General features: G+C 42.7%; 1 protein-coding gene across 2 annotated transcripts in view; it reads left to right on the top strand.

Moving 5' to 3' along the window:
- Positions 1–1,199: 1,199 nt before the first annotated feature.
- The window catches only part of LOC147611500 (hsp70-Hsp90 organizing protein 3-like), a 38,508-nt gene continuing 29,602 nt past the window's right edge, over positions 1,200–10,105 (top strand). The window contains exon 1 of one of the 2 annotated variants that reach the window (XM_086784602.1): positions 1,200–1,364. The gene's annotated coding sequence lies outside the window, so the exon portion shown is untranslated. The remainder of the gene's footprint in view (positions 1,365–10,105) is intronic. The other variant, XM_086784601.1, reaches the window with a different exon arrangement.

Here is a 10,105-nt window from a genome sequence, read left to right as displayed (position 1 = left end):
ACAGAAGATCCATGTACAAATCAAACCCCTCTAGGATAGACCCTAGAGAAAACTCATGCACAAGTTTATGCATACCCCTATATTTTTAACCAACTACGAAGGCAAATTAAGTAGACCAAGTCTGCAACTTACAAAGAAGCAAATTAAGCAGATCTAAGTCCGCAACTTACTACCACATGTACAAATTTAAGTAGACATTTAACTTAGAGATCTCTCACACTATAGCCATTCCCGTATCACCATGTCACTAGTAGACCAGCATCATTGAGTGGCATGTCCCCCCCCTCCCAAAGCAAGAATAGGAGAAACATCATAACCAACATCAACAATCTTCATAGGTTTTATCCCAAGGTTTGAAAGGCCTTTGATGAGTTGTTCATCCACATCAAGAAAGAAACGTTAGCCCTCGCTAGGCAAGATTTGAAAGCCCATTTGAGGATAAAGCAAGAAAATTTAGCCCTCACTAGGCATGTTAGGGTCTTTAATTTAACCCCTTGATATGAGGAGGCTCCAAAAAGTAGAGTATTCTTGATGGTCCACACCTCCCATATGCATGCTCATCACAACCTTAGGTTAAGCATTCCTAAGGTTCTAAACATTGCCATATGAAGTTTCCAAAATTGGAACCCCAAATAACAGAAGATGTTGATGACCCCACTCCGCCCCTGTGTAGTCCTCAAGTACGAGAAGATGATGTTTAACGTTGACAAAGAGAACTTCCTTTACTCTGAGAGAGAGAGAGAGAGAGAGAGAGAGAGAGAGAGAGAGAGAGAGAAAGCGTCTACTAAAGACCCAATGGGCCTATGAGACCAAAGTGATACAATAATGTCCATGGCATCCCTAACTCAAATAGAGATGTTTGCGACGCTTCAACCATATTTTTGGTGGAGCTGGGTGGTTGATCTATTCTAGAAATTTGGCATCAAATAGAGATGTTTGCACGCTTCAACCATAGTATTGGTGGAGTTGAGTGGTAGATCTTCACATACATTGCTCTTGTCTCTCTCTCTCTCCATCTCTCTCATCCTCTCTCTTCTCTCTCTCTTCTATACACACACATCTTTGTTTGGGGGCGGGATTTGAACCCCAATAGGCTAACCCCCGGAGAATACTAAGAGCCTCTTCCCACGTAGGGTTGTTCTTTCCAAACCTACGAAAGGAGGATATAGCGGATGTGTTAAAAGCACGAAGGCAGTGGGAAAACAAAAAAAAACGTCAAATACCTATTAATCTGTGGATCTCTCTAGAATTCTTTTCGTAGCCGCTTTACCTGCACTTCCTGTTCATTTGCTGCACATAAAGTGCGTTGAGCTCCGAAGATCGGGATCGCCGCGAGTGCTTGTGCTCTTCGTCCGCTTGCCCAGGTATTTCCTGTTTTCATGCTGTCATTCTGTTATTCTGTTGAGAGAGAGAGAGAGAGAGAGAGAGAGAGAGAGGAGCGTCTCTTAACGTCATTGCGAAGCCATCGTAACACACGTGAGAGAGATCTATTGACGCGTAGCGATTGCCAACAGTGTTCTTCTGTCTTTTATTAGGCTACAAAGAAGGTATTGTTGACGTGTGGTGAGTAAGTGATAGTACTAGACCTTCTTTTGGAAGACAGGAGTTTCTCTATGCCTGTCAATGAATTTCATAGTACAGGAAGTTGTCTTGTCCACGATTGCAGTTAGTTGCTGGCGTTTGAGGTGTGAGAATATATTTGCATGCTACGCTGTTGCGTAAGTATAATATGCTTCTTGATAAGATTCTGGCCTCGTTAAGGAGGTACTTCCCTCTCTGCATGCTACCTGAATGCATGAATACCTTTTTCGAGTGTGTGGCAGCGGCTAAGATAGATCTTTTACAAAATGTATTTCTTGCTAGATTTGAGCTGTTCATCCTTTTTGGAGGGCACATGGTTTTGTTCTACACTTTCTTCTTATTTGTTTGTTTGGTATCCGCAAGATCAACCACTTTTACACCTAGCTGTTAGTTGTAGAGACATGTGGCTCTTGTTTTTAAGGTCGCTTTGTCATGAAATTAACCACTCTTATGCTTTGACGTACTTCCTTAGAGTTTTGGTAATCTATGTCCATGTAAGGCACTTATAACAGTGGAGTGAAATGCAAACTCACTAAGCTTAGTGATCATATAATGGGGAGGAATGTTCTTGAGACGAATATATGCATCTCAGCTTCATCATATAAATTACCTACTGTTGGGCCTTGTGAAGCAATCTCTACTTCTGAAATACACGATTTTTGGCAGCACCTTGAAGAAGAAATGAAATGGTTTGCTGTATTTATATACATGTACCATGGCACATTGCCACATTGTGTGCACCTTTTGTCTGCCTTGCACTCCACTTGTGAGGTCTCACTTTTTGAGAATGGAAGCAAAGTGTGTCAAGAAACAAAGCACTTGAACTTGAGGGTAGGTGTGGTTGTAGAGACCGATATGAAAGACCACCTAAAAATGAATGCAAAGAGTTTTGTCCTTGGCATGGGCATTGGCATATGCTTCATGGGCCAAGGTAGTGTTCAGTTGGCTATTCAGAGAGCTAGACAATTATCCCATTTGTGTATGGATAAAAAATTAAAATAGTACCAAGAGTGCTTCATAAGCAAGGGGTGGGGTCGTAAATTGGTGTGGGTCTATATCTTGTCTAGCCCCTAAGTTGGGTCTAGCGTTGCCAAGCTCTTATAGGTTGGTACCATGCGTGGTATGGAACATGCATGGTGGTGGTCGATTGCGAGGTGGTCTTGTGATTTGAGAGAGCTAGACAATTATCCCATTTGTGTATGGATAAAAAATTAAAATAGTACCAAGAGTGCTTCATAATCAAAGGGTGGGGTCATAACTTGGTGTGTGGGTCTATATCTTGTCTAGGCCCTAAGGTGGGTCTAGTGTTGCCAAGCTCTTATAGGTTGGTACCATGTGCGTTATGGAACAAGCATGGTGGTGGTCGATTGGGAGGTGGTCTTGTGCTAAGGTGGTGCACACTTATATCTCTTCTTTGTCGCCCGGGGAGAGGAGGGGGGGGGGTTTCAACGTAGCGATCTTATGGTTGGGAGGTTTTTGGCTCTTGCCTTCCTTGTGTGCTTTGTGTGTGTGCGCTCTAGATGTAGGATGATGGCGAGATGATATCACAATGATATCATGCATATATCGCTTCTTAGGTTGGGGGGTTCAGAGTAGCGAGCCTATGGTTGGGAGGTGAGTTCCTATTGCTATCCTTGTGTCCTTTGTGCATGTTTGGATGTAGGATGACGGTGGGATGATATCATAGGGATTTCACTGTTGGTATTGGAGTTTGGCTTGTGTCAAACAATAGAGCAATAAAAGAATTTTGCATAATGATGACATAGAGGTATGTCTTGTTGATTTGCATGGTATCTTCACTTCTCGTAAAGGGAAGAGGGGAACTTCTTGATTCCTTGGAGATGAATTTCTCTTTTGGTAGAAGTGAGGAGCACAAATAATTGATGTATTGGAAAAAGCTGGTTTTGCTAAAGAAAAGGTTTCGGATGTTTTGTTTCCCCCACATGTGAGCGTAGTGCCGAGAGATGCTTGCAACACGATAGAGTTGGTGAGAGGGGCTGTCCAGCTGTCCCCTCCCAAGTGAACTTTTGTGTAGGCCAAGTGGGCTATATAGAGAGGAAGAAGTTAACCTGGGTAGGTAACCACCTATGTACACTACCACCAAGGAGATCTTACAGGTACACGAAGGGTATAAGGGTAGATGGCACAAAACCATTTTTTATTTTGCTAATCAATGCTTGCACAGCGTATACTCTGTAGACCTCTGAAGGCGATACCTCGTATGATGTGATGTCAGACCATCGATGTTTGGGTTGTCAACTCTTGAAACCTTCTGTGCGTTATTGGATTGTAGGGCGAACGAGGCTATAAATGTTATGAGCTTGACGCTAACGATATGGTTAGTTGATCTAATCTTGGGTTAGAGGACCTAGGAGCTTTAGCTAATGACTAAGGTTTAAATTAAGTCGTAGTAAGTGAATCAAGCCTTTGTTCACATGGTTTGTATGGTCTTGTGTGATGGGTGGATGAGTCATAAGAATTTTGCTATGCTGGGGATGGTTTTATTTAGGATGGCCAAGGCCAAGTGGCTCTTGAGTGGTTGGCGTCTTCCGCGGGATAGGCTTTCAAACACCTAGAAATGCTTTGTATATAAGAAAGTAGCCAAGTAGAGATCGCTTTCGCATGGGTGACCTATTGCCATCGCTTGGCTCAGCCATTGATAGGTGAACAGTCGAATGGTCTTGTGTAATTTGCTTCGAGTGGGTTGGCTAGTGTCAACTAATTGTTGGTGCTTTGGGTTTCTTGTTGGGCAGCCTTTCATGGCGTTTATATCCTGAATACCATTGGGTTATCACGAGGCATGTATGGTAGGTCTATGGGTGTTTGGTGGATTGATGTGTGTGGCTGCAACGGACAATTGTGTGGGTGGTCACATGACTGCGATTGCTTTCTTGTTTGGTGTACCTTGGAGAGGGAGGGAGTGGGCCCACGTGGTGGGTGTGTTAGCGTATATCATTCGGTACTGATTTACCCCATCAGTTGAGACCTTCAAGATGCAATATGTGATAGAAAAACTCAGCTGAAGCAAATAATACTTCCACATATACAATATATCCAAAATACACATGAAATGTACTCCGTCAGCCATAAAACTGGTGTGGAAAGAGTCTGGCCAGCATTAGACACTGTCTTGGGCACCATGAGCAAGTCGGGAAGCACCACGTGCAGCTACAACACGTGGGGTAGCACCATAGGCAGGCAAAATAGGTCGGACAGTACCAATAGAGCTTGTTCATCAGGTACATAATCGGTACAGCAGGTACATGGGCTGGTACAGCTGGTACAGGCCTCAAATCAGCCAGTACAACAGGTATATGCGTTGGTACAGCAATTAGGGCATCCGGTACAGCTAGTACAGCAAGTACAACCCATCATAAAGGGTGCCAATAGTGAGGGAGAGGTGGTTGCAGCAGAAAAATATCATTGATCACAATGTATGAGCTACCAACATGGTAGAGGCTAGTTTGTAGCAAGAGAGCCTCCTTTAAATGTAGAGTGGGAACCAATTTATAGATTTGGGCCTCCCATGAGCTAGAATGGCAAGTGAAAGCCATAATGACAAGTGTAGAGCTGAGGTGACAAGTGTGAGGCCACTTGTCTCACTTTGATCCATTGTCTTGCCATGTGTCCCGATTTAAGAGGTGGTTCCCCAATAAATTTCACCTCTTCAACTCGTAGACATTCTGTCAAAGGTGCTGCAACAAGTCTCCCCATTTGCCTAGCTTACGGACGTAATGATGTGAACGGAATTTCCATTCGGGGTTGTCCCAAAATAGTAACCCTCCTAGATTTTAGGAGTGTGATCCTTTGTATTTCAAGATAATCCCCCATTCCCAAAGTTTGTGCTTGTAGTATGTACTTTCCAAATATTTAGATGTCCTAGAGTCCACTAGACCCCTTTCATACTAGAAAATGTCTAGGCTAGTGACATACTCCCTAGCTTCTTAAAAGTTGTCTGCAACTTTAAGCTTGAAGCCATATCCAAGATATAATCATGTCCCATTAAGTGGGTGAGACAAGACAATCTCATAAATCCAATATAACTGAAAGAATTCATGATGGGCGAGACAAAACAATCCCATAACTCTACATATCATAACCATGTCCCGAATAAATGGGCGAGACATAATAGTCCCATATCATAACCATGTCTCAAGACTCGAATAAATGGGCGAGACATAACAGTTCCATATCTCTCTATCCATACTTCAAGTTGAATCCACCAACTCCAAGGAGTAGTTATTCGTTCCCCAATCCCCAGTGTCACGCCAAACGCATGCTACTCTCCATTGGTTTCCATGTTTACACATGCGAACACCAAGCCGAGAAATAGAAGACCGATTGACCGTGCATGTGGATGTAGAACGTCCACTATATTTGAGCGTAGATATCAAGTTCCTGGCATACTAGATTCCAGTCTACTGACTCTTGGCGTAGACATAAGTCCCATTCCCACCAGGCGTCAGTCCACATGACCCTTGGCGTAGACATAAGTCCCTTGCAAACGAGGCGTCATGTTCCCTCTACCACTTGCACTCCGTGTTGGTACTTTGACCACACTTTGGAGGAGAGGTGGGCTCAAGTGTGTAACGTAAGAACATAAGATAAGAATCACACACATGCATAAATATCCTGGCGCTCCATAAACATTTTTGCTACACAAACATATCTTGATACAGAGTTCTACACCCACTATTGGGCACTAATGACGGTAGTGGGGATGTCGTAGTATCTAGTCTGTACTATGTATAATGGAGTTGATAGTTATATTGTCTTGCGGGTCGACTACCATGAGTATATAACATGCACGTTCCTAAAAGGTGAATTTGGACATGTTCCTGGATTCATCTAGGTATATATATATATATATATAACATGAAGATAGAGAAGGAGACCAAGAGGTTTGCAATTATTGTGTACCACACCTAGGATTACTTAACATCACCAAGAATGCACTCGACTAAGCAAACAAGAGAACAAAAAATAGAAAAGCGTGATGATGATCATTGTTGAGCCCGTGTGCATAACTGCATGGGACCACAAAGATCACTGTGTATAAGCTGCAACTTTGCAGTTGCTCTTAGAGCCTGATCACGTGGGAAGGAAAACCTATGCATTTTTCCCAAAATACATCCTTCACAAATGTGATCTGGAGGCTTCTCCATGAGAGGTAGATCTGTAAACATGTTATGTCGCTGCATATATATATATATATATATATATATAGACACTTCCGCCACATAAAGTTTTATAGGCATTTTGGCCGCCAATAGAAATCCATAGAAAAATCCTTGATCCTTGAGTTCCATATGTCCAATGCATATACAATTGTCAATTGCCAAATTACATAGGCTATCATCAAAAGCCCCAAAATAAACCATGCATGTGCATAAACCTTCACTTCTCGTGAGGGTACTTATTTTTCCCATCACCTCAGATCTTCAAGATGCCTTATGTGATAGAAAAACTCAGCTAAAGCAAATAATACTTCCACGTATACAATATATCCAAAATATAATGAATCTTTTCTTGGCTCACCATTTCGATCTTATCTACGCTAGAGAGAGGTTGCTTTCTTGGGAGCCTTCTCAATGCTACCTCCGTATTTTGAAACTTGCTTTGGCCGCCTCACCCTTTCTCTGCTCCCCAGGATATGGGTTGTTGATTGTGCGTGACCGGCACCTCTAGTACGACATCTTTCAGAAAACGAACGAATGCTCGGATCAGTATATCTTAATGATTCGAGCTCCTTATTTGAATGAGAAGTACGTGGGGCTAGAATGTATGCAAACTGTTCGACTATGACCTCGTTTCATGAGCCAGAGGGGGAACCGTGAAACGGGGTGGCAAGAGGAGACAACAACTCGTTTCACACTCATAATTTGGGGGAGAGAAAATGGGATTCGACGTGAAATGCAAGCTCGTAGAAACAGTTTCATAGATTTAGATCGAGACTCATGAGTCATGCCATCCGTGAGTGTGGCAGGTGGTCACCCTTATTCGAAATGGATTGCTATTTGGAATGAGAAGGTTTGTGTACCGAATAACACTCAGATTAGGAAAAAGATTATGTATGAATGTCATGATGCTCCTAAATGGGTCATTGAGGGGTACAACTGTTACAATATTGTATAAACCCCATAAGAGGGTTGCAGGCCAGCTCACCTCCCAAGTGTAGGTTCTGTGCTTCAAACCAACCCTTGAGCCAAGGGCTAAGGTATGACTCCACAGATCCATGCTAGTCCTTTGGCATGCCAATCTATGCTCTTCCACGTGTGAGTTGGAGTCTTGGTCGAACTCTGACCAAAGTGAGGTTATGACAACAATAACCCATGTCTCACTTATATAGTGTCCACTGTTGCTATTAAAAACCAAACTGTTATAAATAGGCAGTACACATGGATTTATTAATAATAATCTTAACCGCCCGTATATATTAGCTTGCTTCCTCCTAATCCCAGGGCTCTCCTAGCCTTCTCGGATTAGGTCACTAATCTTGAGGATTAGTACTAGGTACATAACATACTTTCCCTCGGACGTTTCCACTCTCGGAAACAAGATATGTCTAAGAGAGAGAACTTATGTTGTAAACAAAATATGTCTAAGAGAGAAAACTTATGTTGTAAACTAGCAATTGTGTCCCAAGTCGAAGACATTTCCAGTCTTGGAAATAAAGAAGGAAACTCAAACTACATTTTACAATTGACTCCATAATCTGGTTTACCATGTCTACTCTTTCCACTCATAACTTTGCCATGGGAATTGGCTAAAACTGGAGTCGCCGTTCCTACAACTATCTCAGCGGAACTAAAAACATATCTACTTGAACTAGAGTCGTGAGGAACAACAATCCCTAAATCCAACCCTCGAGGAATTGGATAATTTGACATCATAGAGACAATTGTCGTAGCCAATCAAATTACCTATCTTATCAAGATTGGGTAATTCCTTGTTGTACCTAGGGGATAACAAAAAAATCTCCCCTGTTTGAGAACAATTAAACTATTAGATATTTGAATACTCTCGTCATAAATGACCTGTGAAAGAGTTCTCATCAAGATCGTGTCCAAGCCAAAACTCCGGTCATGTGCACGCCCGTGCCATGGCTAATCTCCAGCATGAACAGTCTTAATCCTTGATTAATCATCACTTAGGACATGCAGTTAGGTCATCAACAGCCATAGCATTACATCATCATCCTCCTCCTCCTCAGCCGAAGCCTCAACTTCATCAATAGGATCATCATCATCATCATCAACATCATTATCAGCATTACCATCATTAGCAAAATTATCAACATCCACATTAGCAGCCTCAGCCATCACCATTACCATCATCATTAAGGAGGCTAGATGCTTAGTCGGCATCCATCAGCATATAATCGGCTGCCAGCAGAGACAGTCTAGGCAGAAGGTGACAGTAGCCAGAATGGCATGGCAACATGGTGGACAGCAATGCATAATTAAGTGGGATTGAATCCCTTGTTTATGTCCACTGCAGGCCGATAGTCCCTAGTACTGGCTAACCTGCATCCCAAGCATATATAAAAGCAAAAGTCATAATTCAAGTCACTTCATTAAGTTCATAATTTAGTCATAAGTCTAGTCATTAGTAGTCATCATGTAAAGGCCAAGGGTCACCCCTTTGGGACTGACCTAAGGCTCAGCCGTGTATCTTTTTGTACCATATGAAATACAAGAAAACCTAACACCAATTGTTACCATTTGGTCCACCCATGCTTTCTCATTATGTATGTACATTGGACTTGCATTCATGGGAGTTGCATATGCCGGGAATTGATGCCACTCATGTGATATTGTGGACTTGGCTTTCCGTTGGGACTTGTGCCTATGTGTACATGCTCGGAAATGCCTAGAGGATTGGTGTTCCATTGGGTCTGGTACCTCGTGTACTTGCGTGGAACACGTCTATTTTGGTATAGTCTTATGAACGGGGATTGTCCATACCAATGCTGCATTGCATAGCATCTTTATGTGATTGAATTTGCATGTTGTTTTCATGTTTGCCTGACCAATGTGTAGTTCCGGTTAAGGAGACGCCCACTCGTGAACCGTGCATGTGAAACTGTCTGTTGACATGGTTATGTGGCATGTGACAGGTGGTAAGTATTGGTCATAAACCTAGCCTTAGGAATTGATTTATAAGTGAGTGTGTACAACTTCATTAAGTTTTGGGCGACCAAAACTCACTTATAAATTATGACCAGATTTGTGTTCGCACACTGATGTCCCGAGGTGGACAAAACTCAATGCTCACCGCCCAGCCTTATCTCCTTTGTACAAAGGGAGCAACCAGCCATGTGTCCATCCCAGCTTGCACCACAGGTCACTTCTACTCTCTACCTTACACCTAGGGTGGATATCTCATCTCTCTTCCCTCTCTCTCTAGAAGTAGTTTCTCCCTCCATTAGTCTCTTTGGCGGTATTCTTTGCACTTTCTCCTTCCCAACTCTTTACCCGAGCTTGCTAGTGTGTTTTCCAAGCTTCCAAGAGTGTTACCAGGT

The sequence above is a fragment of the Cibotium barometz genome, chromosome 47, assembly GCF_041138505.1.
Source record: "Cibotium barometz isolate CiBa-2024 chromosome 47, ASM4113850v1, whole genome shotgun sequence".
Lineage (NCBI taxonomy): Eukaryota > Viridiplantae > Streptophyta > Polypodiopsida > Cyatheales > Cibotiaceae > Cibotium > Cibotium barometz.
The sequence above is the reverse complement of the archived record's forward strand: the minus strand, read 5'-3'. Positions and strand labels throughout refer to the sequence as shown.